Source organism: Crocodylus siamensis, chromosome 5 (genome assembly GCF_052110815.1).
Source record: "Crocodylus siamensis isolate JL-2025a chromosome 5, ASM5211081v1, whole genome shotgun sequence".
NCBI lineage: Eukaryota > Metazoa > Chordata > Crocodylia > Crocodylidae > Crocodylus > Crocodylus siamensis.
The window spans coordinates 191,799,272-191,825,106 of record NC_143399.1 but is presented as its reverse complement, the minus strand read 5'-3'; the positions used below and the strand labels follow the sequence as shown (position 1 = coordinate 191,825,106).

Here is a 25,835-nt window from a genome sequence, read left to right as displayed (position 1 = left end):
GCTGTGTTTTGCAACTGCATCCCATTGCTTACTGACTGAAAAAGGAACACTGTTTCACTGGCTACACAAGATGTTTCACAGAGCAGTAGCATAGTTTACTATGCAGTAAGTATGTGCACAAGTTAACTGTGCAGTAAACCTCACTAATCGTGAGTAAATTTGCTAGCTGCAAATGCAAGTAGCAAATTTACTTTCAATTACTAACTGCACAGTAGTGCTTGTGTAGATGTCTGACCAGAAGCAAATGTGCTCATGGTCAGCCAGCCATCATGGGATGGGAGATTGTTCTCTGCTTCCAGGAGCTGCCTGCTGCCAGGGTGCCACTACAGCCTGGGTGGAGACTGCATCTGGCCCTGCAGGAGGGAGCTCCAAGCCTCTCACTCCAAGATTGTAATGGGGGAGTGGGGGCTGGGAGATCTTTATCTCTGGGAGATCCTTATCCTTATAATCCTTATCCTAGGAGATTTCCGTGACTGCAGAGCTGGTGCTGGGAGATAAAGGTCTACCAGCCTGGGGCCCATGACTGCAGAGCTCTGGACGGGAGATAAGAATCTCCCAGCCCCCTACTCCCAATTTGCAATCTTAGAATGGGGGAGCTTGGAGCTCCCTGCTTCTGGGGCAGGGGAACATATTCCCCACCCAGGCTTTGGTGGTGAAGCCTACCCTGGCAGCAGGCAGGTCTCAGGGACAGGGAGCAATCTCCTGTCCCCTGGTGGCCAGTTGATTGGGAGCAGATTTGCTCCCAGTCAGGTGTCTACATGAGTGATACTGTGCCGTTACTAATCAAGAATAAATTTGCTACTTGTATTTGCAGGTAGCAAATTTACTCACAATTAGTGAGGCTTACTGTGCAGTAAGCATGTACACATGTATATGTGCATGCTTATTGTGCAGTACACTGCACTACTTCACAGTAAAGCGTCTCATGTAGACACACCCACTGTCACTTGCATACAGCATTCTTGTTAATACATGCCGTTATGCTGTTTTTTGCAATGTTTATGCTGTTGACTCAGATACTATAATTTGCAGATCCTTTTCTGTAGTACTGAAGCCAGTCATTCTGCATTTTTGTATTTAGCACTTGATTGCTCAATCCAAAATATAGTACTTTGCCCTGGCCCTTAATCAATTTAATCTGCTTTATTTCAGACCATTTCTCCAATATATCAAGGTAATTCTAGATCTTAATCCTGATATGCCTGCTCTCTCACCCAGGTTGGTGTCATCTGCAAATTCACTAAATGGACACTCAGCTCTAACCTCCAAGTCGTAAATGCAAATATTGATTAGTAGTAGACAGGACAGACCCTGGGGGAACCCCACTTGATTTGTTCTGTTGCTCCCAGTTAGACATTTGAGCTATTGATGACTACTCTTTGATGACATATGATTTATTAGTTTGATCTAGACTGAACTTCTTTAGTTTACATAAAAAATTTGTAGGAAACAGTGTCAAAAAGGTAATCCTATATGAATAACATGATCCATATCCTTATCTAGATTAGATAATTTAAAAAGTGTTTCTCAACCCATGGGTCATAACCCAAAAGTGGATCGCAAGAATGTATGAAAGGGTCGTGAACAAACTTTAAAAACGGATTATCCTTTAAAGGAGAAAAATGTGGGAAATGGTAGCTTTTCCCCTGCAGGATGGCAGAGTTCCAACTGGCAAACAGCTGCTTGGGGCCCCCCATGCCTCCCCCCCATCCCACACATTGTGGGGCTGAGGCCTGCAGGTGGGGGACAGCGGGTTGGGAGTGAGGGGCACTGGGTTGGGACTGGCCATTGATATTTACAAATGGGTCCTGGTATAAAAAAGGTTGAGAACCACTAGTTTAAAGGTATATCCCTAATGGCAGTGGCCAAAGGCTCTTACCATGATCAGGAACATCTTGTTCAAGGTATAGTAGCAGAACTTGACTGCTGGCACTTAAGAGTATAAAAGAAGACTTTCCAGGCAACCAGGGAGCCTGTGACCAGGGAGCCAGTGAACAGGGACTGCCAACAGGGGAGCAGTTTGCAGGCAGTTCACAGGCCAGTTGTGGGCAGGAATACATGGGAGCTTCTAACAGAGACGTCAGGTAAGTGAATGAGGAGCGGGGCTACTATATGGGTGGTGACATGGAGCACAGCCAGGGCCCCTTCCCTGCTGGTGCCTCTGGCCTAGAGCTCCTGTGAGGCCTCTACCCAGACAGACCCCTTGGATGGGTCAGCAATGCCCTGCCCCCCCTGTCTGCAGGGGTTGCCTGGTGGGACCTCTGAGGCCTGGGGTAGCATGGGGGCTGGGGGTTCCCTTGCCTGTCCCACATGTGCCTGACTGAGGCCCTGGAGGGGCAGGTAAGGGAGCTCCAGGCAGAGGTGAGCAAGCTGTGGGGGATCAGGGCAACTGAAGAAGAGATTCATGGCTACTTTCATTCCGTGCAGGACAAGATTCCTGGTGGAGAAGCTGTGAAGGAATGCCCTGAAGCAGATGCTGGTGAGTGGAGGACTGTCACCTCAGGGGCCAGACCTCTTTCCCAGAGACAGCTCCCCTGGTGCAGCTGGGGAACAATTGTGAGGCCTTGGCAGCACTGAAAGAGTGTGTAGTGGGGTAAAGTGCACTGGAGGGGCCTGCCACCATTACTGAGTGAGCTGAGGGCCGGCCAGATAAGCAGAAGAAAAGACGTCATGTCATCATTGTGGATGACTCCTTGCTGAGAGGAAAAGAGGGACCCACCTGCCGTCCAGATCCCATGACACGTGAGGTCTGCTGCCTACCCAGAGGCAGAATCAGGGACATCACAGCGAGAATTCCTGACCTCATCTGGCCCACCGACAACTATCCCATGGTCCTCATCCATGTGGGAACAACTGATGTGGCCAGGAGTAGTCCAGACCATATCATGAGTGACTGCAGGGCTCTGGGGACCAAACTTTGGAAGACCAGGGTGCAGGTGGTCTTCTCGTCAATCCTTCTGGTCAGCAGTCGCAGTAGGCATCACATCACCTGTGTCAGAGAAATCAACCTGCAGCTCTGGAGTTGGTGCCATCGTGCGGGTTTTGGCTTCCTGGACCACAATCCACACTTCCATGCAAGGGACTCCCTGGGACACGATAGGCTTCATCTCTCCACAAAAGGTAAGAGTCTCTTTTCTTACAGGTTGGCTGACCTCCTCTGTCAGGCTTTAAACTAAGTATGACGGGAGATGGGGAGGCAGGAGATGAAGAGAGTCTAGAACCTACAAACTGTGAGACATGCATCAGTACACCTCAGGTCAGTACTAAGGGGCCCTTTGGGCATCAGAATGGGGGAGCACCAAAGGCACCATTTGGAGGGCTCAAGTGCTTCTATACTAATGCTAGGAGCATGGGGAACAAGCAGGAAGAACTTGCACTTCTGCTTGCAGATAACTTCGATTTAGTGAGGCTAATGGAAAACTGGTGGGTGGTACACATTGAGGGCTACAGGTTGTACAGAAGGGACAGAGTAGAGAGGAAAGGGGGTGGGGTTTCTCTCTATATCAAGGAGCATTATACATCTACCCTAATCAAAATGGGATCAAAGGAAGAGAAAATTGAGGCATTGTGGGTTAGGATACATGGGGATTGAGGGGAAAAGGGACTTGGTGGTGGGGGTCTGCTACAGACCACCACACTAAGAGGAAAAGCTGGACTTGGAATTCTTGAGGCAGCTCTCAGAGGTCATACAGTCTAGAGACATGGTTGTCACTGGGGGCCTAAACTACCCTGACATCTGCTGGGAGGAGCAGTCAGCCAAATCCAACCATTCATGTCGGTTCTTAACCTATGTGCACGTCCTTCACCTAATGCAGGAGGTATACAGTCCCACTAGGGGGAATACTTACTGGACTAGGTGTTGGCTACAGGGGAGGACCTGGTAGGGGAGCTGCAGATTCATGGTCACCTTGGGGACAGTGACCACCAATCAATCAAATTCACCATATGGCATAGGGTGGGTAAGATAACTAGTGGAAGAAGGGGTGGAAGTGCTTGACTTTAGGAAGGCTACCTTCAGTGTGCTTAGGAGTCTAGTCAACAATGCACTGAAGGAGAAGAGTATTGGTGAGATGGGAGTCCAGGAAGGCCGGTCGTTCCTAAAGGAAGTGATCCTTTGGGCGCAGAGGGAGACTATCCCACTACAAGGGAAAGGGGGGAAAGGAGCCAAAAAACTTCCTTGGCTAAACAGGGAAATCCAGGAGAGCCTATGGGCAAAAAAGGAGGCATATAGGCAGTGAAAGCAAAGGGGAGCTACCAAGGAGGAGTGTACCTACTTGGCCTGCACTTCCAGGGAGGCAGTTAGAAAGGCCAAAGCAACTACAGAGCTGAGGCTGGCAAGAGAAATTAAAGACAACAAAAATTCTTTTTCTTAGGTATGTAGGAAGTAAAAGAAGGTGCAGGGCAGCATAGGACACCTACTGAACAAGAAGGAGCAATTAGTGACAGACGGGGGGACAAAGCTGAACTATTCGATGAGTTTTTTGCCTCGGTGTTCCTGAACAGGGCTCAAGATAAACCTCCTAATGGGTTCTTAGATGGCCATCAGAAGGACAACAGCCCACCAACTGTCGACACTGACTTGCTGCAGAGTCACTTGGATGGACTGGATGTGTTCAAGTCAGCAGGCTCGGGTGAACTGCATCCGAGAGTACTGAAGGAATTGGCCGGTGTCATAGCAGAACCACTGGCACAGCTGTTTGAGTGCTTGTGGTGCTCAGGTCAGGTCCCGGAGGACTGGAAAAGGGCCAATGTGGTCCTTATTTTCAAGAAGGGGAGGAAAGTCTCACCTCCATCCTTGAAAAGGTCTTTGAAAATATTATGAAGGATCCTATTTGTGGGAGTCCAGCAGGAAAAATAATGCAGCAGGGAAACCAGCATGGATTTGTAGCAGGTAGATCATGCCTGACCAATCTGGTTTTGTTTTATGACAAGGTCATAAAATGCTTAGACACAGGAGTAGAGGTGGATGTTGTTTTCTTGGATTTTAGAAAGATATCTCATCTCATTCTCATAAATAAATTAAGAGGCTGTGACAGATGTTTACATGGTCTGATGGGTGGCAAATTAGATTAGCGGTTGCACCCAGAGCGTGGTAGTAGATGGATCGGTATTGACCTGGAAGGATGTCGGCAGTGGGGTCCCGCAGGGCTCGGTCCTTGGACCTGTACTCTTCAATATCTTCATCAGTGGTGTGAAGTGTACTCTATCCAAGTTTGCGGACGACACTAAATTGTGGGGTGAAGTGCACACTCCGGAGGGTAGTGAACAATTGCAGGCAGACCTGGACAGGTTAGAAAAGTGGACAGGACACAATAGGATGCAGTACAACAAGGGCAAGTGCAGAGTGCTGCACCTAGGGCGCAAAAATATCCAGCACATCTGCTGTCGGGGGAGTGACCCTCTCAGCAGCACAGAAGCGGAAAGGGATCTCAGAGTCATAGTGGACTCCAAGATGAACATGAGTCAGTGTGACAAAATCATCAGCAAAGCTAATGACACTTTATCATGAATCAGCAGATGCATGACAAATAGATCCAAGGAGGTGATACTTCCCCTCTATGCAGCATTGGTCAGACCACAGTTGGAGTACTGCTGCATCCAGTTTTGGGCGCCGTACTTCAAGACGGATGTTGATAGATTCATGAGTGTCCAGAGGAGGGCCACTAGTATGGTTGGGGCTTACAGGACAACCCCTATGAGGAGAGATTGAAGGACCTGGACCTCTTCAGCCTCCGCAAAAGAAGGCTGAGAGGTGAACTTGTGGCCGCCTACAAATTCATTAGGGGGATGCAGCAAGGGATTGGAGATGCTCTGTTCACCAGGGCACCTCTTGGGGTAACAAGGAACAATGGTCACAAACTGACAGAGAGCAGATTTAGGCTGGATAGCAGGAGAAACTTCTTCACAGTTAAGGGTGGCCAACGTTTGGAATGGGCTTCCAAGGGAGGTAGTGCTGTCCCCTACCTTGGGGGTCTTTAAGAGAAGGCTGGATAGGCGCCTGGCTGGTCTCATCTGACCCTAGCACTCTTTCCTGCCCAGGGCAGGGGGTCGGACTCGATGATCCATTGAGGTCTCTTCTGACCCTAGCATCTATGAATCTATGAACTTGTTCTGATGAGTTCATCCATCCTGTTTATTTAAATTGAAAGCCTGGAGTTTATGTGACTGTATGGAAGAGTGAAGTGAGAACTTTAAGTTGTACATGCATTTTTATTCTGCAAAGAGAGTTTGACCCAGGAAAGATTAAAGACAAAGACAAGAAAATGAAATAGATGGAACTCGGAACATTATAGCAAAAGGAAATTGAAAATGGACATTCAGGTGCAATGGTTCATACAGAAGCTCATCCAGCAACTGTTTTCCAGGTGTCAGATTTGACAATAGTGGTAAGGTCCCAAAGGAACCGGCCATGTTCTTAGACATATTAAAGAATTGTTTCCTTACATAGTTTGTTTAGCAATCAACAAGAACAGACACTGTTTTTTACTTTGTCCTAGGAAATGAGCCAGGTATGATAAATAATTTAGGAGTTGGTAAACATCCAGGGTCTCCTGTTCACAAGATCATCAGAAAAACTCCTGAGGTTATGTGCAAAAGTCAGCAGCACAAAAATATTGGCAATGTGTGACTGTACAATGAGGTAAAGAAAGTTGACTGATGTTGCCAGAAGAAACATCTTGTAAAGTGGAAACATAAAAGCGAACATTAGGTGATTTCATTTCTACAAATAGAAAGAGATGTAACTTTTTACATGCAACAGAAGGAGCAAATTTTAAAGAAATTTGTGAAGAAAATATCAGATTTATGCATGCAAGTTTTGGCTTGCTTGCACGGGTAAAGCAAATATGGCTGTGCATCTAGAAATCAAACATAGAGTCTAGACAAAAGCACTCTTTTTCACTTCTTACACAGTAACTGATGACAGGGTCAGCCACTGAACTTGCACAACTCTTTATGTTCAATAAAACAATAGTGTTTACCTTTTTCTGGATGCCTGTTGCAGAAGGGCTATAAGTGCAAATAGTTTTACCTCACCAAGGGTGACTGTTGTCTCATTCTTTAGAAAAAGTCCATCCTTTCTTGAATTTTGCTAAATTTTTGAACTGCAGATTTCAAATGACAATAGGTATTGCATCATGGAAGAAAGAATCTCCCTTTTCCAGCTTTATGTCTATTGGTCTTCAGTTGCATTTTCAGATGATTTTTGCAGCTAAGAGCATAAAGAGATACACTTATTTAACCTCCCCCAAGCCATTTATTTTATATGTTGTTATCATATACCTTCTTATTAGACTCCTTATAAACTAAGTTCTCCCAATCTCTTCGATTTCTCCTCATGCAGAAGTATTGCAATATACCTTTTATTTATTTTGCATCTTTGAATCTTGCCATTCTGCTGTAAGTATTTTGGGACAAGAGGGCTAGACTCCAAAGCCCCAGTCTGTATGTGAAAGGTAATAACATGGTCTGGTAAGATAGAAGAAGCTATATAGTGTGGGCATGTGAGAAGAAGAGAGTTAGAACACGTATACTCAAATTAGAACATATCCAGTTGGGTTGTATTTTTTCCATACAGAAAATTCCAGCTTTTCACTTAAAAGGTTTTGGGCCAATCTTTTCTGTTTTAGTTCCTTCATTGGTTTTTCTTTGCTAAATAAAAGGGGAAAGGGAAGAGATTTATTGGGAAAGCAGACACTAGTCATAAAAAAAACTTGTCTTCCTAAAAATGTTTTGATGAAAAACTGCTGGAAATTAAGGCTTCATGGAAGTTTTCTATTTCATTCTTGATATTCTTTTTGTATTTTGTTTGTGCTCTTTTGTATACTAAGCAGTACACATTGTATATTAAGCAGATGTTGTTCACAATGACAGTGTGATCTATTTCCTCAGCTATTAAAGTTCATTCAAAATACTTTGATGAATACGTTTGATACACGGTTGGCCACTGGCCTGTGGCAAGTATTAGGTCAGTGTATTGCTAAGAGCCTATATACCAGACCCTCAAAGACTTTCTTTTAATTCTTTTTTCCTTTTAGGTAAGCTTTTGTCTGTATGAACAGGTATTCCCTATATTAGAAATGGAAATACTCTCTGGGTACGGCCCTCCAGCCAACTGGCAACCCATCTAACCGTGTAGGGATTGATACCACAGTCACCTAGTTTTTTAATGAGAATGGGTCGAATGAGAGACAGTGTCGAAGGCTTTTCTAAAGTCCAGAAAGACTATGTCCACCATGACGCCTGCGTCTAAGGATTTAGTGACCTGATCGCAGAAGGCCACGAGGTTGGTCTGACAGGACCTGCCTCTGATGAACCCATATTGGTTGCCCCTAAGCATACACTCCCCTGCTGGTCCCTCACAGATGTGCTCCTGGATAATTTTCTCGAAGAGCTTACCCAGGACCGAGGTAAAACTAATGGGCCTATAGTTTCCTGGGTCCTCCCTCCTCCCTTTTTTGAAAATGGGGACCACATTGGCCCTCTTCCAGTCCTCTGGCACCTTGCCAGAGCACCAGAAGTGGTCATAAAGCTGTGCTAGGGACCCGCAATGTCCTCTGCTAATTCTCTCAGCACTCTGGGGTGGAGATTGTCAGGACCTGCTGATTTGGATGTGTCCAGTCCCACCAGGAGGTCCCTGACTATGTCCACTCTGACCCTGGGCATGGCTGCACCTCCCCTGGGACTGTCAGGGATCATGATGGCGGGGATGATTTGGTCCCTGCTCAGAAAAATGGAGGCAAAGAAGTTAGTAAATAAATTAGCTTTGACATCTGGTACGACCACCAGACTTCCTAGCATGTTCTGCAGAGGCCCTACATTACCTGGAACCTTCTTTTTACCCCCTATGTATTTAAAAAAGGACTTCTTGTTGTCCTTGATCTGGGTTGCTAGTCCCAGTTCTAACTTCACCTTGCCCTACCTAACAGCCCCCCTACAAACCCAAGCAAGGGCTATATAGTCCTCCCTGGTGATGGCCCCTCCCTTCCAATGGGTGTACACCTCCTTTTTAGCTTTGAGATGTTCCTGGATGCTTTTTATTAGCCAAGGGGGCTTTTGAGCACTCTTGCTCCCTTTGACCCTTGTTGGGATTGCCAACCTTTGAGCTTGGAGGATTGTCTCCTTAAGGAACGACCACTCTTCTTGGACTCCCAACTCCTCTCCCCTCTGGGACCTCAGTCTCTCCCCAACTAATCTCCTTACCTCATTGAAATCCACCCTCCTGAAGTCCAGGGTTACTGTCTTGCTGCAGGCCTTTGCTGCCCTGCGCTGGGTGGTGAATTCCAGTAGGCAATGATCAGTGTCGCCCAGGTGATTGAGGCACTGATTTTAATAGACTCTATGTCACATTAACTGTCCTCTCAGCCATCTCAAAAAAAAAAAACAAACAAACCCATGCATTTACATCAGTAGATAAAAGTATCACATACATTTAAGCTAGGAATGCTCCTTCAATTGCCTCTTTGAACCGCATCTTGTTACACCCTTTGGTAACTCATTTACATGGTAACCCATATGTCCTTTAGCTATAAGAGCACCCTGGGTTGTAGGTAACAGTAAAATGCACCTCTTAGCAATTCTTTTATATTGAGAAGGGAGATGCTTTTGGAAAGGCATTGCTTTTTCCATTTAATTCCCAACTGCATATTGCTCTAACTTTCCTGCCTGCAACACCATGCTTCAAAATGTTTTTAATTTCCTGAGAGTAAAATGTATTACATATTTACTCCAAATCTGGAATACCACCACTGATTTCAGGAGAGTTACACTATATTTATACCAGATCAGAATTTGACCTTGTGTTCAAGTTTATAGCCCTACAGTTTGCCCTTGAAGAGGATAGCTCACTAGCTAGTAAAAATGTTTTTTGTATTGCTGTCATCTTCTTCAGAAAGTCGACTCCTCCAACTATTTGAAAGTAGATCCAACAATATTACTGCAATCTTTCAGACTGTTCGCTCCCTTTGTTGCACCATATAGAGGGCAGTCAGTATATACGGAGCTGTCTGATCTCCTTTGCTGCAGGGGCACGATGGTGAGTTTGTAAGGCCCATTTTATGTTTGATTTTGTTGAAGGCTCCATAGCCTGATCGCAGTCGATTCAGGTTTACCCATGCCTCATGTGGCAGTTTATGACCAGGATGGTATGAAGATGGTAGTTGTATGTAGTTGTGTAGTGGATTGTGGTTGTTATTCCATTGCTCTTCCCACCTTCTGTGGGGCCATGATGACAGTATGGTGTCTCCTGCGTCCTCTGTGATATTTCTGGTGGATACTGGTAGGGGTTTTCTGCTTTTTAGACATTTCTGCATTGGATATTTTTCAGTCATGTCATGTAGTGGATGGTTTCCCTGTTGATTGCCAGGTCAAGAAGTATTCCAGACCTCTTGATGTTATGAGGATGGTTTCCTGCCAAGATGAACATGTTTTCCTGTTTCATGTATACCAGGCAGCCACTTATTGATTGTAATAAGGAATTCAGGGCGCTGTCCGATTGGCAGCTGTGGGTGCTATTGCCCACAAAGAAAGGCAGTATTCTGCTATTGCATAAACCAAAGCTAGTGTAGATGTTCTCAAGGTAGAGAAGTCGGCTCCCCATGTTGTGCCAGCTAATTTCTTCATGGCCGCTGCCCTTGAGGTTATCTTGTGCCTCAACTTCTTCAGGTGGTGGCAGAAGGTTAGGCTTCTGTCTAGAGTGACACCCAGATGGGTTGGTGTCTTCTTGAAGAGTAACTCTTTTTCCCTCCACAACAATTCTTATCTTGGCATTCATAGCACGATTGTTCAGGTAAAAAAGAGTTGAGGTGGTCTTCTGTATATTCAGCTTCAGTCACCACTATTTTAGGTAGGAAGGTATGAGTCCCATGTCATGGTTCAGTTTGGCCTGTATTGATAAAATGTTATTGCTGGCAACAGCAAGTGCCAAGTCACCTGCATACATGTATCTGGGTGATGTGGTGCTTATGCAGTCTGCCATGTAGGCATTAAACAGGGTGGGAGCTAGGATGGAGCCTTCTGCTATTCCATTCCTGAGTCTCTTGTGACAACTTGTCTTTCCACATGATGTACTTAAAGTAAAAGACCAATCTGAGATCATCTCCATGATGAAGTTAAATAGACTTCTGTCTGGTAGTGTGGTAAATAGTTTATACTGAAGGCCTGGGTGCCAGACTGTGTCATAGGCTGCTCTTAGGTCAGCTAGAACCACTCCAAGCTTTGTGTTGCTGTTAATTTAAATCAGTTAAAAAAATAACATCAGGACGGCTTCTGTGCAGAGTATATACAAACACTAAAGAAAGATCCTTTGGTTCACTATGTAACAAGCCAAAGCCTGAAAGTTCACGTGCATGCTGTTGTCAGCACAAAGAGATAGTTACTGACCTTTTTTAGAAGAACAGTCTCTTGGCATGTGACAACGAGACCTAAAACCTGTTTGAAATTTTGTGTACGCGCGTGTGTGTGTGTGTGTGTGTAAACAGACTTCTATACAATATGTGTACTGTAGCAGTGAACTAGCCAATTAAAAGAGCTGAGGCAGACCCAAACTTGGCTCTGTGCTCATGAATGAAGAGGAGCCAAGGAAGAGCAAAGGACACTGAGAGTATTCTGGCACAGATTTCTGGCAGTCTGTGATCACTTCAAGTATTTCTCTTTCAAGGTGTGTACAGGCACATCCAGTGACTCACCTGTATTTACGTACAGAGAGCCAAGTCAGACCCTTGCCTTGGCCCTAAGCTGTATCAAGTGCCCATATTATTGCCTGACTAGGTTTAGTAAATAAAAAATAGGCAGGAAAATCACTTCTTAAATCATCACTCTGTAAGACTGATAATTTATTTAGAATATCCCTATAATTTTCCATGTAGGGTTGGGTCTGACTTGGACTATTGCAGTTGCTTTGAAATGTGGAGAGAGCCACCAGCTGACAGGCTGACCATTTTTCCTTCTCTTCACGGAAACTATAGACCTTCTGGGTCCTTAATTGTTCTCATAATTTCTTCCCACCTCTCCTTTCCAGGGTGTATTTTTTCCTATATTAGATATTTTACATTAAGAATTATCTCTTGCTCAGCATTATCCCTTCATCTTCATCTGGAAAAAATTCATCTTTCAGTCCCTGGAAAAAATTATGGATCAGATTCTCAAGGAATCCATTTCAAAGCACTTGGATGAGAAAAAGGTGATTAGGAACAGTCGGCATGGATTCACCAAGGGCAAGTCATGCCTGACCAACCCCATTGCCTTCTATGATGAGATGACTGGCTCTGTGGATGTGGGGAGAGTGGAGGATGAGATTGTGAAGAGGCTAGCAGTGCCTCTTCAGAGGAGACATATGATCCCAGCCAGGGTTTACTTAAGAGGGCAGTGACCATGTTGAGGAGGAAACTCCCGACATGCCCGAGACTGAAGCTACCCAAGCACCAGGTGTGTCTCATTGGATCCTCCTGGTGCCCTGGGGCTACTTCCAGTAGGGAGTTTTCCCTGGGGAGAGAGAGTGGGGAGGAGAGAGAACACCGGCAGGACGGACGCTCTGGTTGAGAGTGAGGGGGCTATGCCTGGGAATGGGGCTTGAGACCAAGATCTTGGAGGAGCTCTGTGAGCACTGTGATCTGGCAGTCACAGTGGTGGTGAGGGTTAAAATCCTGAAGCCTTGTAAACTGCTGAGTATACAGGGAATTTTTTCTTCTTTTGAGTTGCACTGGCAATGTGGATCAGCAGACTGGGTAGCCCTGGGGGGAGGGGGCATTGCCTTGTGTTAATGAGGGCAATTAGTGGAACCCAGGGGTGAATCCTAGCCAGCTGAAGAGGGATTGCAGCTGAAAGGACCCACACCTCTTTTTTTTTTGACGGTAGAGAGATTTATCCAGAGGAGGAAACGATAATTGGCATTGAGTTAAAGAAAATGGCCAGGCCGACCACATGCATATGTTCCGGTTTATATCTATTCCCATGATGACTGGTAGGTGTATGACTGAGGTAAAAGGGGAGGTTGAAGCCCCACTGGGAAGATGCCTAGCACCACAACAAGGCTCGTGAAGATGACATCACCTACCAAAAGAACAATCCATCAAATCATGGCAGGTGAGAATTAGGTGGAGATCAGAGTCTAATTAGCTGGCTAAGACACCCCCGACAACCATGGGCAGGTGAATGTCATCCAGATGTCACGGGGCATGCCCTTATGCAGTGATCCCATGACAGTGGTGTACCTTGATTTTAGCAAGGCTTTTGATACGGCCTCCCACAACATTCTCGCAAGCAAGCTAAGGAAGTACAGGCAGGATGAATGGACTGCAAGATAGATAGAAAACTGGCTAAAGCATTGGGCTCAGAGAGTAGTAATCAATGGCTTGGTGCTTAGTTGGCAACCACTATCAAGTGGGTGCCCCAGGGGTTGGTCCTGGAGCTGGTTTTGTTCAATGTCTTCATCAACAACATGGACAATGGCATAGAGTGCACCCTCAGCAAGTCTACAGATGACACCAAGCTGTGGGGAGTAGTAGATATGCTGGAGTGTAGGGCTAGGATTCAGAGTGACCTAGATAAATTGGAGGATTGAGCCAAAAGGAATCTCATGAGGTTCAACTAGGACAAGTACAAAGTCCTGCACTTAAGAAGGAACAATCGCATGCAGCAGTACAGGTTGGGGACTGGCTGGCTGTGCATTAGCTCTGTAAAAAAGGACCTGGGATTTACAGTGGACAATAAGCTGAATATGAGCTGAAGGCTCACGAAGGCTAGAAGGCTAATGGCATACTGAGCTTCACTGGTAGGTGTCTTGTCAGTAAGTCAAAGGAAGTGATTATTTCTTTCTATTCAGCACTGGTGAGGCCACATCTGGAGTACTGTGTTCAATTTTGGGCCCCCCACTACAGAAAGGATGTGGACAAATTGGAGGGAGTCCAATGAAGGACAACAAAAAAGGGGAAGGGTCTGAGGGACATGACTTATAAGGAAAGACCAAGGGAACTGGGCTTATTTAGTGTATAGAAAAGGAGACTGAGAAGGGACTTAATAGCTGCCTTCAAGGACCTGAAGGGGGGTTCAAAAGAAGATGGAGCTGGACCGTTCTCAGTGGTGGCAGATGACAGAAAAAGGAGCAATGGTCTCAAGTTGCAGCAAGGGAAGTTCATAATAGGAAGAATTTTCTTACTAGGAGAGTAGTAAGACACTGGAAGAGGTTATCCAGTGAGGTGGTGAAAGCTCCATCCTGGGAGGTTTTTAAAACTCAGCTAAACAGAGCTTTGGCTGGGATGATCTAGTCGGGGCTGGTCCTGCTTTGAGCAGGGAGTTGAACAAGATGATTTCCTGAGGTCCCTTCTAACCCTAATTTTCTATGATTCTGTGCTTCTAGGGTTGAACACAATAGGAATGGCCTTACAAGAAACACTTTGCTACTCTATCTTCTTGACCACATACCCTGCCCACTGAAGTCTTTGGTTTTTCTTGGCTCCTCAGTGCATCTTGGTTCCACAATCAAATAGTAGTTCACAATCCTTCATAAATGATTTCCCCTTATTTGGCCTCAACATTTGTATCAGTACTCTTATTTTCAGATGTGTGGTTAACTTTATTCCTTCATAGTTAATGCCTAGGTCTCAAAAATCTCCTTCAGCAAGAACTAGCATTTACAAGGGGAATTAAGTAGATATAGTGTATCTGGATTTCAGCAAGGCTTTTGACAAAGTCCCACATGACCTCTCATAAACAAATGGGAGAAATGTGTGCTAGATAAAACTACTACAAGATGGATAGACAACTGGCTCAATAGCTGCAAGCAAAAGGCAGTTATAAATTGATCCATGTCAGAATGGGAAGAGGCTTTGAATGGAATCCCACATGGATCTATCCCAGGCTGGTGCTGCTCTACATGTTTATTAACAATTTGGATGCTGCAGTAGAGAGTTTTTTGAGCAACTTAAACTAAAACACTAAACTAGGAAGGATTATAAACACGCTGGAGGACAGGAGCAAAATTCAGAAGGATCTTCATAGACTGGAGAGCTGGGATGGAGCTAAGAGGATGAATTTCAGTGCTGACAAATGCAAGGCGCTTGGGAAGAATAATCACAAATAAAAACACAAAATGGATGACAACTGGCTGGATGGTAGCATTGCAGAGAAGGATCTAGTCTTGGTGGATCACCAGCTTACTATGAGCCTGCAGTCTGATGCAGCAGCACAAAAGGCAAATGCAATTTTGGGCTGCATCAACAGGAGCCTTAGGTGCAAGACATGGGAGGTGAGAGTGCATCTTTACTTGATACTAGTTAGGCCTCATCTCAAGTATTGTATGACGTTTTGGGCTCTACATTGTAAAAAAGGACATAGAGAAGTTGAGAGGGAAGGCAAGGCATATAAGGAGAAGTTGAAGGAAACAGGCATGGTCAGCTTGCCCAAAAGACATGTAAGAGGGGACGTGATAACAGTTTTCAGATATCTGGGATGCCATAAAGAAGAAGGAAAGCATCTTTACTCTCTCTTGCTGCGGCCAGCAGAATGCAGATAAATGGATTGAAGTTGTAGTAAAATAGGTTTAAATTGGACATCAGGAAAAACTTCACTGTTAGAACAGTGAGGCAATGGAGTAGATGCTTAGGGAAGTTGTGGAATCATCATCACTGGAGGTGTTCAAGAAGAGGTTGGCTAAAAATTGGTTAGGGATAGCCTAAGAGCTATGTCTGTGCTGTGCTATGGATATTTTCCATGCTTCTGGGCTTTGCTGCTTGCTACATAGAGCTGGGAAGGAATTTTTTCCCTCCTGTTGCTACACGTGTCAGGGTTTTTTTTCACCTTCCTCAGAAGCATTGGGTGTTGGCTGCAGCCAAGGCTAGGGATTCTGACTGGGGTGTGCCAGTGCTTCAGCTGGAACTAAAACCTGGAGATTCCTAGTTTGAGAGTCTGCCCCTCTGCTTGGGATCAGACCAAATGCCACATTTAGGGGAAGGAATGAATTTTACCCTGTGGGCACCTTGTTACAGACTGTGGAGGAGAGGGGGTTGCCTTCCTCTGTAGTAGTGGGGTGGGGGTGGCCCTCTTGAATGTATTTTAACAACCCTTGCAGCAGCAGGATACTGACTGCCATTTCTGCACCTTGCTTTACCTGTGGACAGATAGGGCACTGTGCCTCATAGTCGCCTGGCAGGGTTGATTGTGTAGCTTTAGTAATAGCTTTCGTAATTTTAGTAATAGAGAGGGATTCATATGGGATGTTTGGCTAGGGATGGTCCTGCCTCAGGCAGGGGATTAAACTAGATGACCTCCCTTCTAGCCTTACTTTTCTAAGATTATATGAAATGTTTTATCATACATAAAATATATAAATGTGTAACTGGGCAATAGGCTGGCACCAAGGATTCGTTATCAACACCACCATTTTTTGGCAGTGACATCACTGAGAACAATACAGTTCCTTCTGCCCTCCCTTTTAAATGTCTCCTTAATGTACACTTCTTTCTGCTAGCATTTGGTCCTATTTATTTTTTCTCTCACTTATACCTGACAAAGGAGAGGGAGGAAAAGCAAAATCATTTGCAATATATAATGCATGTCAGAAGGGTACTATAGCTTCTCCTTTCCTTGGTTTCTTTCCATCTTATTCATTCTGCGTCCTCTTCCCTTGCCTGTTTTATCATTATTTTTACTTAGTTCAGGGGCTATGGCACAGTAAGACTATCCTTTTCTGCTTTGCATTTGTACAGCTTCTTGCTCAGTAGCAACCCAGTGACTTGGGCTTTTAGATGGCAGAGTCATTTATGTAATTATTACTAACCATAATTCATTTATTGTAATATGTATAATAATTATAATAATTTAGAGATATTCTGCACCTTCTTCTTTGGTGAGCAGCCAAAATCAAATGTGATGCACATTGGAGCCATCAAATTGGATATCAGTGGTGACACCAGTTGTTGGTTTATTTAGCAGGTATTGTTCAGAATGGAAACAAGGAATAGGATTGCCTGCTGCATTTTTAACCTGAAGCTGAATCAGCTCAGGCTGCGTTCTCATGAGACATTAAAAACCAGGGTCAGACACAGCATTGCTCGGATGGGAGACATCAAAATCTCCAGTTCAGGGAAAAATGGTGTTCATTAGAGCTGTGCGAAGCTTTGGTCTCTGATTCAACTCAGCAGAGATTTGGCCTGATTCGGATTTCAATCTCTGAATCCAAATTGAATCAGAGGACACTTTAATTTCTCTAAATAATTTTGGACAGATTAGGTGGTTCGGACATAGACACAGCTTTAAATGATTTTTCTACATAGCTCTAGGTAGCAGGGGCAGTGAATGCTGCAATGCTGGGGGCAGATGCAGCATCCCACAGAAGCACAGGGGGCTCCCCAACGCGCTTGGCAGCAGACGCGGAAGTGGAGCAGAAGTACTTCTGGTCCACTTCCAGGTTAACTGCTGAGCATGCTGGAGAGCTCCCCGTGCTCCTGTGGGATGCTCCATCTGCCCCAGCACCTCAATGATCACATTTTGGGTGAGCATGGACCTTCTAGAGCAGAACCTAAAAGGCCTGGGGTTTTTCAGCCTTTAGTTCTGGTTCTTACGTGAACCATGCAAAAAGAAACTTGTGTCCCTGTATAAAGAGCGATCACAAGCTGTGCATGCTACCTCAAGGTATGTAGGAAAAAACTTTTTAAGTTGTGCCTGTGTCCGAATGGCTGATTCGCTGAATCAGCACTGACTCTTCAGCTTCAGATTTGGCCGAATTGAATCAGGGACAGTGATCCAAATCAATGAATTGAATCACTGTTCCTGATTCGGGCTGAATCTGAATCAAATAGGGCCCATTTCACACAGCCCTAGTGTCTATAGTTTAGTACATGACATTTGGCAGAAGCTTATTCTAAAGAGTCCACAGTTTAAGCTCTTTATACAGGGACACAAGTTTCTTTTTGCATGGTTCACATAAAAACCAGAATTGAAGCCTGAAAAACCCCAAGCCTTTTAGGTTCTGCTCTAGAAGGTCCAAGCTCACCCAAAATCCACAGGCTTATTTCAAACCACAGCTGAAAAAAAATGGTTAACATAAGAAAAGAATTGGAGAACAAAACAAGCCATGTTCCATATATAGTCACTGATGGCAGTGTTGTGACAATCAGGTAGATAGTATGGCAGTGCAAAGCTTTGGTCCCTGATTCGATTCAGCGTGATTCAGTGGCTGAATCTCCAAATCTGAATCGAATCAGAGGACCCTTTAATCTCTCTAAATCAAATTGGAACCCTCTGAATCCTTTTGGAAAGATTCGTCAGTTTAGACATAGACACAGCTTTAAATGTTTTTACTACATACCTCTAGGTAGCAGGCAGCTTGTCAGTCTGCAATGCTGGGGCACATGGAGCATCCCACAGGAGTGTGGGCGGCTCCCCAGCGCGCTCGGCAGCAGACCCGAAAGTGGACCAGAAACACTTCTGGGTCTGCTGGGGAGTGTGCAGGGGGCCCCCTCTCACCCTCGGGCTTGGTGACTGGTGCCTCCTGGGTCTGAGGGGGCTCCCAGTTTCCCCCTGCAGCTGGTCGCCGAAGTACTTCTGGTCCACTTCCAGGTTCACCGCCAAGCATATGGAGGGCCCCCATGCACTCCTGTGGGACGCTCCATGCACCCCAGCGTTGTAGCATTCACAAGCCATGCTGGTACCTCAAAGTATGTAGAAAAAACATTTAAAGCTGTGTCTATGTCCGAATCACTGATTCTCTGAATCAGCATCAGATCTTCAGATTCGGCCAAATCGAATTGGGGACAGTGATCTGAATCAACGAATCACTGTCCCTGATATGGGCCAAATCCGAATCCAGATTGAATAGGGCCTGCTTCACACACCCTTAGAAGATAGAGGCATTGGGTCTTGTCAGATGCCAGGGCTGGGGTTTTTGAATGGCTATGCCAATGTTGCTGCTGGGACCTAAAGCCAGAGGTTCCTGGCTGGAGGGTCTTGCCCTTCCACTCAGGGTCAGACCAATCACCATATTTGGGGTCAGGAAGAAGTTTTAACCCATGGTCAGATTGGTATGGACTGTGGAGTTTTTGCCTTTTCCTGTGACATGGCCCTCTTCCTGGGATCTCTTGAGCCTATCTTAACAACTTCCATAGCAATAGACATTAGCTGCCATAGTTCCCCTGCTTTACCTGTGGCAGGTTAGGGTGTTACGTCTTGTGGTGTGTCAGAGATGACTATAGTTTTGCTAAGAGGATAGACAGTGGATTTGTGTAAGATGGTTTGGATAGAGATGATTCTGCCTCTGGCAGGGAGGTTGCACTGCATGACCTCTGGAGGTCCCTTCCAACCCTACTTTTCTACGATTCTGTGATTCCTCGCAATGCTTTTAATCTGGTAGGAAGCTGTATCCTCTCTGTAACTGCCTAGGGACACACAAGATTTTTGTGGTTGCCTGCAATACTTATCCAAAGGTCACTGTCTCCACATTTCTTCTTCTTTCTCCTGCTTTAGAAAATATCCTCTCTTGTATATTCTGCATCACTTGTGATATTGCAGCCATTTTGGTTTCTGCTTAATTGTGAGAAAGCTATTTAATTAATCAAGTATCCCCCTACAAAAAAACTCACAACTTACCGATCTCTTATTTTAAGTTTTATCTGAGACGGTTTTGATTGATCAAACCCTGGGACAAAAGAGGAGCCACACAGATCTTTAGACATGTTACCCCTCTGGCAATTAACTCAAATGGGCTGTGACTACACATTTTATTTTGTACACTTCACAAATACTTAAAGTGGGATCATGGGCTTGTACTTTTGTAAGATTCCAGGACAACAGGCTTTCTTCCTGAAGAAATGCAATGTCTGTTTTTACCTTTAAACTTAAACTTTTCATTTTAATTTTGAAGGACAAAAAATTATTTGAAAACAAGCAAAAAAATCATTCAACGCACAGTATAGATGTAAGGAATACAATAAGTAAGATTATTAGTTCTGTGCAAATTATTTGAATTGGAATAGCGTTGTAAATATAAATAAAAATAATTACCGAATCAGGAAGAAGTAAGGCTGGAAAGGACCTCGGGAGGTCATCTAATTCAACCCCTGCGTCAAGGTAGGGATCTGAATCATTCCAGGCAAGCGCTTGTCCAATCTACAGTGCCTTGTAAGTTGATGAGCCATCTGCAAACCAAGTTCTCCTAGTTTCTGCACAAGTGCTCACTATTTCAGGCTTACCAAACAGTTTAACATATACATTCTAAACTATACGTTTTTACATGGATGATTTGATAAAAATATTTGGCATTCATATTAAGTGATTGGTCACTACAGTCACGTAATGATTCTGCTCTCTCATTGGCTAGCTAAAACATCTTTAGGACAGTGAGAAATAAAGAAAAATAAACCTTGTGTTTTCTGTGCAAGTTATCAGAGTAGCAAGCCATCCTCTTTGAAAGGAATGAAAACAGAGAGGAACAAACAGATGCCACTGTTCTGATTATTCCTATATACAGAATAGCATGACCTCAGAAACCAATGAGAATAATAATCAGTCCTTTCACTTGTGAATCTATTAGTGAATCAGGGTTTGGGTTTAGTTTAGTTTAGTTTACTTTTTCTATTTAAGCTCTCCAAGTGGTAGATGATGTAAATAAAGAATAGAAAGTAAAGAATTGAGAGGTAGCGAAAAGGTGGTAGAGGAAAAAGATTGAACCATAGAGAGTTCAAATGGGAAGAAAGGAAGTGAAAACTTAGAGACATGTTGCTGGAATCAGAAATCATGCTGAAAACTATTAGTGGATCAAATATGTGGGCTAAACTGTGATCAGCTCTGGAAGCTCCAAGGAGACGGTGAGTTTGTCCTGGCAGTTATGGCGGTGGCTGTTATTTGCTCTTTGTGTTACCATAGAACCGTAAGGTTGGACGGGATCAGCATGGGCTTGAGTTGCTGTGAGCGTGGCATGGGCTTCTTCCACACTGGCTGCAGCAGCCCCCAAGGCACAGACTACTTCGGGGAGGCCACCTGGGTCTCATGCCCTGCTTACTGCCCCTAGTTATACTACTGATTTGATAATGACTTTCATGCCTCTAAATTAATCTCCTGTTCCCCTTAACTAAACATACCAAATTCATTTGAATATAAGATGACCTTGAATATAAAATGACCCCCCAATTATTAGATTCTATATCTGGAAAAAATATAAATGTGTTATAATTTTCCAGATATAGAATTTAATTATTGGAAGTTGGCCTTAAATTTATCCTGCTCCCACTGCCACTGCAGGGAAAATAAATTTGGGGAGGGGGATCAGATAGACCCTTTGCCCCTCCTAACTTCTGCCTCCTGCAATGCATTACCCCTCTTCCTAATGGCAGACCCTGCTCTCCCTGGACACGTGGAAGTAAGGGGCAAATTTGAAAACACTGGCCTTGAAATAAATATCATGTAGTAATTTGCATATAGTACCCATAGGCTTAGTTCATCAAGAATTGATGCATTTTACCTTTTTGAAACCATTGCAAGTTTTAGCATAGGTACTTCACAATCACACTTTTAAGCAGCATGTTTGTACCTATTTGTATATGGTACAAACTAGGCGTACTATTAGTCCAAAGCCAAAAGGCTCATTGTGATTTACCATATAGTTCATTGGTCAACAGTATCTCAAGCCATGGTGACCCCACAGCTCAGCACTTCACAGTATGTGTGTACTCCAGATACTGCCCCCAAAGGATCCATGTGCTAATTAGCTCTCAGTTGTAGAGCCTGCCATCGGTCTTGAAAACCTGAAAGCCTGAAGCCATTTTTAAGGCCTTAGCATGAGCTGGTGACCTTAAGTGACCCAATGACCTACATAGCTGCCTGCATAACTGCTTGTATAGCTGACCTAGGAAAATGACAGACAGACAGAAAGTGAGTCACAAAAGTAATGGGGTGCTAGCTGCTGCAGATGATTGGCTGTGAGAAGGATGAATGTCAAGCTAGTTGAATGATAGAGTGATTGACAGGGTATAGTTGCTGTGGGAGAGTGATTGGTGGAGGATAGTTGCTGGGTATGAGTGGTTGAAGCCTGTGATATCATTGTATAGGGAGGCTGTCAATTATGTGGATGCATAAAAGGTTATTGAAGAAATTTGACCTGTGTGGTATGTGAGGGGAGACTAAGAAATGAAGCAAGAGGACATCTTAGTGTTGGTGGTGGAGACTCCTGGGTTGGAGAAGCTCAGCAGTGAAGAAGTTCAGCTGAAGACACTGTGCTGTTTGGGGCTGAGAGCCTCCTCTCCACCCCAGTGCTTGGAAGACACCTGACCAGCCAAACCCTTGCCATGTAATGGAAGGCATACAAATTGGGTTTTTGAAGCCAGAATAGCTTCACCAGTCAATCAATTTCATAAGTGCCACCCCTTTAATAAATTCATTAATTAGTTAATTAAATTTGGTATAATACACTCATTCCTGGAACTGGGTGTTCTTGTCATGAGCACTGGGATCCTCCAAAAATTTATATGCAGATAAGGCACAGGGCAACCTGATCTAGCTCCTTCCCTTGGAGTATGGGGCCACACTAGTCATATTTAACAGGGGGCTGAGAGAGGGGGTGACAAAGGGATTCTGGGTGAACTGGTTGAGACCCTGTTTGGTGATATTTGCCAGACATTTCAGGCTGGTGAAGAAACAGGAATAATTGGAAATGGGAAAGAAAGACATATCTCAGCTGTGAGAGTGAAGAGGAAGTAAAAAGGTATTTGATGTAGTGCTCACCATGACTTGCAAACAAAGCCAATGTCAAGGGGGACTGAGCTCAATGGGCACTATCATATATTGTATTCAGATAAGTTGCAATAACCTATTTTTCTGGTAGGTTCCCATTGGCATGTTTGACCCATATATGCCATGTGTTCTATAGTCATACTCAGTGTTGGTTGTATTTAACTCAACTTCATAGTTGATTTCCATGACTGAGCATATATTGCTTTTAACAGCAGTTTAATGATAGACTATGAGGTTTCCTTGTATGAAGTATAAGATGAGAGGTTTTTTTCCCCCCATGTTGTTTTGGGAAAAAAACAGTCTTGTATTAAAGTAAATATAGTATCTAGTAGACCTCTGTGAAGTGGCTAGCTTGGATTTGGATTCAGCTGATTCGGGGGACAGTGATTTGATTTGGTGATTTGAATCACTGTCCTGAACTGATTTGGCCAAATCTGATCTGGAGATTCAGCTGCAGTTGAATTGGCTGAATCTATGAATCAGACCCATCTCCCACCCACTCTCAATGGCTGCCCACCCACTCCCCCAGTTCCCAGTTCTTTTAAAAAAAAAAAAAAAAAGGCAGCACTCACAGGCTGCTGCCAGGTGTGTGTGTGTGGGGGTGACCTCCCCTGCCCCACACTTCCTCATGCTGTGTAGGGAGCTCCATCACGAGCCCCTCGACCCTGGCCCACTTTCCCAGCCCCACCATGGCTGCCCTGCCCACCCCAACTACCAGACCTTTAAAAAAAAAAGAGAAAGCCCCCACTCACCAGTTGCTGCCAGGCTGGTGGGCAGGTGGAATGATCCCCACTGCAACTCAGTGCCCCACACTGCATGGGGGGGCTCTGCCATGACCCCTCAGAAGCCCCATGAGACTGATGCAGCAGCTGGTGAGGCCAGGTTTTTCTTTCTTTTATTTTTTTTAAAGGTCTGGGAGCTGGGGCCATGTGGGGCAGCCATGGGAGGGGCTGGGAGAGCAAGTGGGGTGTGAGGGGGTCTTGTGGCAGAGCTCCCCATGCATCATGAGCCGGTGGGGAACAGCAGGGATCACCCCCCCACACCTGGCAGCAGCCGGTAAGTGGGGGCTTTTTTTTAAATAGCCAGGAGCTGGTGCAGGTGGGGCAGCCATGCGGGGGGCTGGGACTGGGCATGGGGGGCACTCAAGGGGGCTAGGGGAGCAGGATAGGGCCTGGCAGGGGTCCCACTCTGGTCTCCTCCCCCCGCCCCTTCCTCTGCCCCCACTTAGCAGCATGGAGTCCAGGTCCAGCTCCCTGCTTGAGTGAGCGGGGACTGCCTGAATTGCCGAGCCTCTCTGAATCATTTCCAAATCGATTTGGGGAGCTTTGAATCGATTCAGACCTTTTCATTGGTCTCCTGATTCAATCCAGATTCAGAGATTCAGCCACCAAATCAGGCCGAATCTCCTCCAAATCCAATAAGTACCTGAAGCTTTTCACAGCCCTAGCATCTAGTTTGTTCAGTTCTTTGACCATCCCTGTTATTTGCTTGTGGATACTCTCCAGTTTCTCTGTCAATCATTTTAAAATGCAGTGCCCCAAAGTGGATATAGACCTTCAGCTGAGGCCCAACAAGTTTTAAGTAGCATGGTACATCCAATGCCTGTCTTGCATACGATGATCCTGTTGATGCAACTAGAACTAGCCAGCATCACATTGCTCAGTCATCCTGAATTTGAGATCAAGCAAACCATCTTCACAGCAGTGCTACTGGGGCCATGGACCAGGTACCAGCTAAGAGCCCTGGTTATAGAATAAGATATGATTATGTAATGGGTAAGACAAAAAAAAATGCCTCAAACAGCTTACAGTTCACATATAGGACATCAGGCATAGATTCATAAAAATTGGACATTACCAGGAAATGCTTTTAGACCCCTTTAATGGTGTCAGTGTTTGCATGCCTTGGTGGCATATTGCACATTAATTCCAGCTGCTGTAGGAAATTTGGCGGTGCAATGTACCTTAAATGATTTGGGGTGCAGCAAACTAAAACACCTCTGAGGAGTTTTATTTTGCTGCCCCTACAGCCGCAGAATGAAGCACCGGGCTCTGTGCAGCAGCCCAGGAAGGCAGGCTCTGCCCAAGACAAGCAGTGAGCCTGATTTCCCCTCTGGAGCCTTCCTGCTTGCCTGAGCCTGGTGCTTCCCTCCATGGCTGCAGTGCCCCTGGGACCACCCGAGAAGGTGCCTGCAGGGGGGTGCCACCGGGGTAAGGGGGAGCTGCTTCCTCAGAGGGAAGCATCAGGCCCCTCCTCCCCCCGCAGTCCAGGGACCACTCTGCCCACTGGCAGTTCACCCTCCCTGCCACCAGAGAGGCAGGTAAGTGCGGGGCGTGTGCATGACACAGGGGTTTTAAGGGCTCTAAATTGACGCGGTGGGTTTCAAAATCCACCACTTCAATTTCGGGCCCCCGTTTTGTCTACACACGCCCTTAGATACAACAGATCCTGGAGAGTAACAATGAATATCCATATGCATAGCATGCCCCAACAGAACACACTGTTTTGGGACAGAGATTTTTTTTAAATGCCATTCAAAATCACAAACAACAAGTGAGAACAAAGTCTCTTTTTTCTTCATCTTTCTCTCACATGAACATTCCTGCCTTTATTAGAGCAGGTGCTCTTAATTCCTTTTATTAAAGATGGGTCGGTATTGTACTTTATTTTAAACCTTATTATTTGGAATGTGTGTGGGTCCAAGGTAAATAGAAACTTTCCACTGAACTCAAGAAACGAACATTTCTATGTAAAACTTGATGGAAAACAGGACAGTTTATCTTTAAAAATTGCTTAATTGATTAGTTAACAAAATTGTAATATATTCCAATTTCTTCTGACAGCTCAAGCAAAGTAAAATGGACATTCAGTAGGACTGGACATTTGTAGGTATCGAAGTAGTCCAGGAAAGAGGGTAGGTATCATTACCGCACCCTTCCATGCACCCATACTTTTACACATAAGATATCTGATTCACTCAAAGAACCTTGTCTGTCTTTCCACATAAGACATTTCATTCCATCCAGGAAGAGCACACACCAACTGCTGAAACTTCCTTAGCCTGACGAAGAGTTTTTGAACCTGAAAGCTTGCTTAATAATTGTTTTCCAACTATTTAA

The 25,835-nt window shown here is 44.9% G+C and overlaps 1 pseudogene; it reads left to right on the top strand.

The window, feature by feature from the left end:
- The first annotated feature begins 2,058 nt into the window (after window positions 1-2,058).
- Window positions 2,059-25,622, top strand: LOC149865072 (uncharacterized; annotated as a pseudogene).
- The last annotated feature ends 213 nt before the right edge of the window (window positions 25,623-25,835 follow it).